Here is a 7232-nt window from a genome sequence, read left to right on the forward strand (position 1 = left end):
AATGACTATGAAACTTGGACAGTATACTAGTGCCATGCCAGGAAACTGAATTGTTTCCATTTGAGTTATTTTAGGAAGATTCTGAAGATCAATTGGAAGGATAAGATACCAGATACTGAGGTCCTTTCTTGAATTAACAAGCTAAGCATTCAAACTCTACTACAGAGTGCAACTCAAATGGGTTGGCCACATTATTTGTTTTCCAAACATATGCTTGCTAAAAAGACTATTTTATGGAAAACACAGGGGATAAGCACTCACATAATGATCAGAAAAAGAAATATAAGGATATTTTCAAAGTTTCTCTTAAAATTTTTGGAATTGATTGTGTGACATGGGAGATTCTGGGATAAGACTGCCCAGCATGGCATGCTCTCTTCAGAGGTGTTGTGCTTTCTAAGGAAAACAAAATTGAATTAGTTCAAAAGAAACATGAGATGCTCAAATTTAGAGAATCATCCTAAATGTCCATATGAGCATTCTGAGCTTGTTTTGGTCTGATTAACCATAGTTGTACACACTAAAACGTGACTCTAATGTGGTGCTGTAATTTTGGTTCTCTTTGAAATCAAAGGACAACAACCAATTTAGTTGCCAATTATTTTTAATAAATGCTTCAAAGGCTCTGTATTGAATGTATTTTTATTGAATTGTGTTTTGAAAAGGATACATTTAGTATTTCTTTTTTTATGCATTTATCTGTGAAGCTATTATACCCTGATACATGGCCAGTTTTTGTGTATATAATGTATATGTATATATTATTTAGTTCTATTCCTATTCAGTATTCTTCAGAGGTTTATCATATCCAACTTCTTAACTTTTACCTAGTTTGTATGATGGTTATATTTAATTAGATTTGAGGAGGGTAAATTGAGGTTCTCTCACTAGTATAGTTTTATTCTCTATTTCCTCCTATAATTCTTTTAATTTTCCTTTAAGAATTTGGATGCTATGCTTTTTGGTGCACATATGTTTAGTATTAATATTAATTCATTTTCTATAGTACCTTTTATCAAAATGTTTCTCTAATTATTTTTTTAATTAAGTTTTCTTGCTTTTGTTTTGTATGAGATCATGATTGTTACCTCTGCCTTTTTTTTCCTGAGGCAATTGAGGTTAAATGATGTGCCCAGGATCACACAGATAGGATGTGTTAAATATCTGAGACCAGATATGAAAGCAGGTCCTCCTGACTTCAGGGCGGGTGCTACCTAGCTGCCCCAATACCTCTGCCTTTTTTTTTTTTTTATTTTTACTTCATCAGAAGCATAACAAATTCTTTTCCAGACCCTAATTTTCTCTGTGGGTCTGTTTTCAAGTGTGTCTTTTGTAAAAAAAAAATCTTGTAGTATTCTCCTCATTTTCATCCATTGTGGATGAATTCATTCCATTCAGTTATAATTGCCATGTGTTTCTCTCCATCTTATTCTCTTTCATTCATCCTATTTTTTTTTTTTTTTACTTTCCCCCCTACTTAAAAGTCTGTTTTGTTTTTGACCGCTCCCTTCTTGAATTTGCCTTCTCTCATATGCCTCCTGCTCTCTCCACCGCCATTTCTCAGACTTTCTCTCTCCTTTGGGAATGATGAATTTCCATACACACACACACACACACACACACACACACACACACACTTTCCTCTTTGAATCAATTCAGATAAGCATTTCAAATATTACTTCTCATTCTCCTCACCCTTATAAAAAACTTGCTTTTTAAATATGTGACAATTTCCCCCATTTCCCTTTCCTCTCAAGCTTCTTTCAATGGACCCCTCTTTTTCTTCCTTCTGTTTTGTTTTAGTGTTCATCTTGACATAAACTCACAGCCATGTCCTCTAGATCAATTCCTACCTGTCATAAAGTTCTTACAGGTTATATGTATGATCTTTTCATATAGAAATGCAAACAGTTTAATCTTATTAGGTCCTTTATAACTACTTTTTCATGCTTACCTTTTTGTGCTTCTCTTGAGTCTTTATGTTTGAATGTCAAATTTTCTATTCGTAGCTGATCTATCTTTTCTTTTTTTTTAATTTTTATTTCATTTTTTTATTTTTACAAAAATTTTATGCTTAGGTAATTTTCCAGCATTGACAATTGCAAAATCTTTTGTTTCAACTTTTCCCCTCCTTCCTCCTACCCTTTTCCCCAGATGGCAGGTTAACCAATACATGTTAAATATGTTAAAGTATAAGTTAGTTAAATACAATATATGTATACATGTCCAAATAGTTATTTTGCTGTACAACAAGAATCGGACTTTGAAACAGTGTACAATTAGCCTGTGAAGGAAATAAAAAATGCAGGCAGACAAAAATAGAAGGATTGGGAATTCTATGTAGTGGTTCATAGTCAACTCCCAGAGTTAGTTTGCTGGGTGTCACTGGTTCAGTTCATTACTGCTCTATTGGAACTGATTTGGCTCATCTCATTGTTGAAGAGGTCTTTTCATCAAGAATACTTGAAAGTCTTCTATTTCATTAAATATTCAATTTTCCCTCTGCAGGATTATATTAGGTTATGCTAGGCACTCTATTCTTGGCTGTAATCCTAGTTTTCTTTTTTGCTTTTCAGAATATTATATTCCAAACGCTCTACTCCTTTATCATAGTAGCTGCTCAATCATGTGTGATCTTGACTATGTTTTCAAAGTATTTGAATAATTTCTTTCTAATTGCTCTTAGCATTTTTTCCTTGAGTTCAGAGCTCTAGAATTTGGCTTTAGCATTCCTGGAAGTTTTCATTTGGAGATCTCGTTCAATAGATGATTGGAAGATTCTTTGAATTTCTACTTTGATCTCTAGTTCTAACATATCTGGGCAGTTTTCCTTTATGATTTCTTGAAATATGATGTGAGTCTCTTCAATTTATTTTCTAGACCAGTTGTTTTTTCAATGAGATATTTCATCTTTTAGGTGCTTCAAATCACTATTGATCAGAGAAATGAAAATTAAGACAATTCTGAGATACCACTACACACCTCTCAGATTAGTTAAGATAAAAGGAAAAGATAATGATGAATGTTGGAGGGGATGTGAGAAAACTGAGACATGGATACATTGTTGGTGGAACTGTGAACAAATCCAACCATTCTGGAGAGCAATTTGGAACTATGATCAAAGATCAAAGTTATGAAGCTGTGTATACCCTTTGATCCAAAAGTGTTTCTACTGGAATTATTTGCCAAAGAGATCTTAAAGGAGGGAAAGAGACCCATATGTGCAAAAATGTTTGTGGAAGCCCTTTTTGTAGTGGCTAGAAACTGGAAACTGAGCGGATGCCATCAGTTGGAGAATGGCTGAATAAATTGTGGTATAAGAATGCTATGGAATATTATTGTTCTGTAAAGAATGACCAGCAGGATGATTTCAGAGAGACCTGGAGAGACTTACATGAACTGATGTTGAGTGAAATGAGCAGAACCAGGAGATCATTATACATGGCAACTAGACCATACAATGATCAATTTTGATGGATGTGGCTCTCTTCAACAATGAGATGATTCAAAACAGTTCAAATTGTTCAGTAATGAAGAGAGCCATCTACACCCAGAGAGAGGATTATGGGAATTGAGTGTGGACCACAAAATAGCATTTTCATTCTTTCTGTTATTGTTTGCTTGCATTTTTGTTTTCCTTCTCAGGTTTTATTCTGTCTAGATATGATTTTTTCTTGTGCAGCAGGATAATAGTATAAATATATATATATATATATATATATATATATACATATATATTGGATTTAACATATATTTTAACATATTTAACATATACTGGACTATCTGCCATCTAGGGGAGAGGGTGGAGGGAAGGAAGGGAAAATTTAGAACAGAAGGTTTTGCAAGGGTCAATGTTGAAAGATTACCCACACATATGCTTTGCAAATAAAAAGCTAAAATAAATACATTAAAAAAAGATATTTTGCCTTTTTTTCATTCTTTTGACTTTTTAAATGTTTGTTCATGTCTCATAAGTCAATTTTTAAGGACTTTTCTTTAGTGAAATTTTCTACTTTTGCTATTTGATCAGTTCTGATTTTTTTAAGGAGTTATTTTCTTTGGTATTTTTTGGTAACTTTTAACAAGCTGTTAATTCTCTTCATCACTTTTTTTTTCATTGCTCTCTTTTCTTATTCCAATTTTTCTACTGTACTTATTTGATTTATTTTAAAAAGATATCTTTTTTTTAACTATTTTAAAAAGATCTGTCTTTATCTCTTCTAGGAATTCTTGTTGACTTGTGTTTAATCCATACCTTTTCTTTGAGACTTTGTTTGTACTTATTTTCAAGTCATTTTCTTCTGAGTTTATATCTTATTATTTACAAGATATATGCATGGGTAATTTTTCAGCAATGACCTTTGCAAAACTTTCTGTTCCAAGTTTTCCCCTCCTTCCCATTTTCTCCCCCAGATGGCAGGTGGAACAATACATATTAAATATATTAAAGTATGTCTTAAATACAATATATGTATACATATCCATACAGTTATTTTGCTGCACAAGAAAAATCAGACTTAGAAATAAGGTAAAATTAATCTGAGAAGGAAATAAAAAATGCAAGAGGACAAAAAACAGAGGGATTGGAAATGCTTTGTAGTGGTTCACACTCCCTTCCCAGAGTTCTTTCTATGGGTGTAGCTGGTTCTCTTCATTATTGAACAAATGGAACTGATTTGGTTCATTTCATTGTTGAAGAGAGCCACATCCATCAGGATTGATCATCATATAGTATTGCTGTTGAAGTATATAATGATCTCTTGGTCCTACTCATTTCACTCAGCATCAATTCATGAAAGTCACTCCAGGCCTTTCTGAAATCATCCTGCTGGTCATTTCTTACAGAACAATAATATTCCATAATATCCATATACCACAATTTATTTAGCCATTACCCAACTGAAGGGCATCCATTCATTTTCCAGTTGCTAGCCACTACAAAAAGAGCTGCCACAAACATTCTTGCACATACAGGTCCCTTTCCCTTCTTTAAGATCTCTTTGGGATATAAGCTCAGTAGTAGCACTGCTGGATCAAAGGGTATGCACATTTTGATAATTTTTTGAGCATAGTTCCAAATTGCTCTCCAGAATGGCTGGATGTATTCACAATTCCACCAACAATGTATCAGTGTCCCAGTTTTCCCCGCATCCCCTCCAACATTCAGCATTATCTTTTCCTGTTATCTTAGTCAATCTGAGAGATGTGTAGTGGTATCTCTGAGTTCGTGTCTTGAGCTTCTTTGTCACTATTGCAGTTTTTATGGTCATTTGTTGTTGTTTGCTCATTTTATAGTCTCTTTCTTAACTTTGGATTTTATATTAGTATTGGGCTTTGCTAACCTCTGTGGGAAGGGTGAGTTTGAGCTTTAGTCTTTTATATCCTACTACTTTCATAGCTAGGTGTGAGGACCTATAGGTTTTTGATGTTTCTAAGATGATTAGGAAAGTTCTGATCACTACCTTCCAGGTTTATGCTCTGATATTTATCTGGGTAGAACCCCTATTCCCTTGTGTTCCTAGCCATTCTTCTCTTCCCTGAAACTACAATTTGGAACTTGGTAATGGGGAGCAGAATTGTCAAATGGTGACTATTCCTGTGCTCAGGATCCCTAGCATGGAGGTCCCTCTTGAATCTCTTCCTGATCAGTTATTCCAACCCTTTGTCATCCCTGTTTGCTGGGACTCACTGCCCCCACTGCTGCCTTTAAGGCCCACAGCCATGTTCACTGCTCTGAGGTCCTAGACAAACTCTATCCTAGTGTCTACAGATCATACTTCATAAGCCGCCTTGGGCTTGAAAAACAACTCACTATAACTTTTTGTTGGTTATCCCACTCAGAATTTGGTTTGGCATACTTTTTAAGTTGTTGAGAGGGGTGTGTTGAGAGAACTCAGAAAAAAAATGCTTAGAAACAAGCAGAACCAAGAATACATTGTACATAATAACAGCAAGAATTTCTCAGTGGTTCAATGATCCAAAGTAAACCCAATAGACTTTGGACAGGAAATTCCACCTGCATCCAGAAAAAGAATTAAGGAGACTGAATGTAAATCAACATATGCTATGTTCACTTCTTTTTTCTGGTTTTTGTTTTGTTTTGTTTTTTTGTTTTTTTTAATCTCTGACATGGTTTTTCCCTTTTGCTCTGATTTTTCTCTCCCAACATAATTCATAAAACAAAGTGTATTAAAAATAAACTTTAAAAAAAGAGAACATGGGCTCAAAAAAATAAAATTTGTTTATTTCATTCTACCTTTCTCTTACATTTTTTGTCTGCTTTTACAATGTTGTATAAATTGTTCTAGTTCTGCTCATTTCATTTTTCATTTGTTTATAAAATTTCTGGATATTTTAAAAAAATAATCTATTTCCTCATTTCTTATAGTGAAATATTCTGTGAATTTGTCCCTTCCCTTAAACTGAGGATATACCATCCCACAAATACACATAATATCGTATAGTGAAGAATGAACATACATATGGATCACTCACAAGAAGTGCAAACTTGGGCAATATAATTAGAGAGGCAACTCACAATTATGGTACAGTTCCCTGATTATCTCCTAGTAATGGCATTACATTGTCCTAGGTAGATATTTCCCCTGCTGTGTTGGCATGTCTACTGGGCACATTGCTTTGGTGATCTTACTTTCACTGGTGTTCAGACTACAATGATCTTATGATGACTGCTTCACATGTAGTTTCAATTGATGTATTGCTCCTTTCCTGTGTCTTTTTGGGGTATGTGATACAAAGACACTCTCAATGTCTGTCTTAAGAACTTTAGAATTGATTTTATGACATGGAAGATATTGGCACAGGACTGCCCAACATGGGCATGCCCTCATTTGAGAGGCATGTTCTCTATGGGCAAAGCAGAATTGAATTAGCCCAAAAGAAATATGAGATGTACAAAGTTAGAGAAGTCACTCTAAATGGGCAGAGCATTCTGAGCTTGTATTGGTCTCATCAGCCACATTCGGACACACTGTAACTTGATTCTAACATAGTGACATCATTTTGTTCTCTTAGAGTATGAAGGACAACAACAGTGTCTTTTTGGGGTGTATACCATTGCTAGGCTCTATTGAATTCTTCTAACTATGAGCAGTATTTACCTCTCCATGTCCAATGTAGTTTGTGTTTCTTCCCCTTCAACTGTTCTTCTAATTCTCTAGAACTTACTCTGCAACTGCTGGATAAATCTTTATCCTGATTTTTTTCAGGAA

The sequence above is a fragment of the Sminthopsis crassicaudata genome, chromosome 2 (genome assembly GCF_048593235.1).
Source record: "Sminthopsis crassicaudata isolate SCR6 chromosome 2, ASM4859323v1, whole genome shotgun sequence".
Classification (NCBI taxonomy): Eukaryota; Metazoa; Chordata; class Mammalia; order Dasyuromorphia; family Dasyuridae; genus Sminthopsis; species Sminthopsis crassicaudata.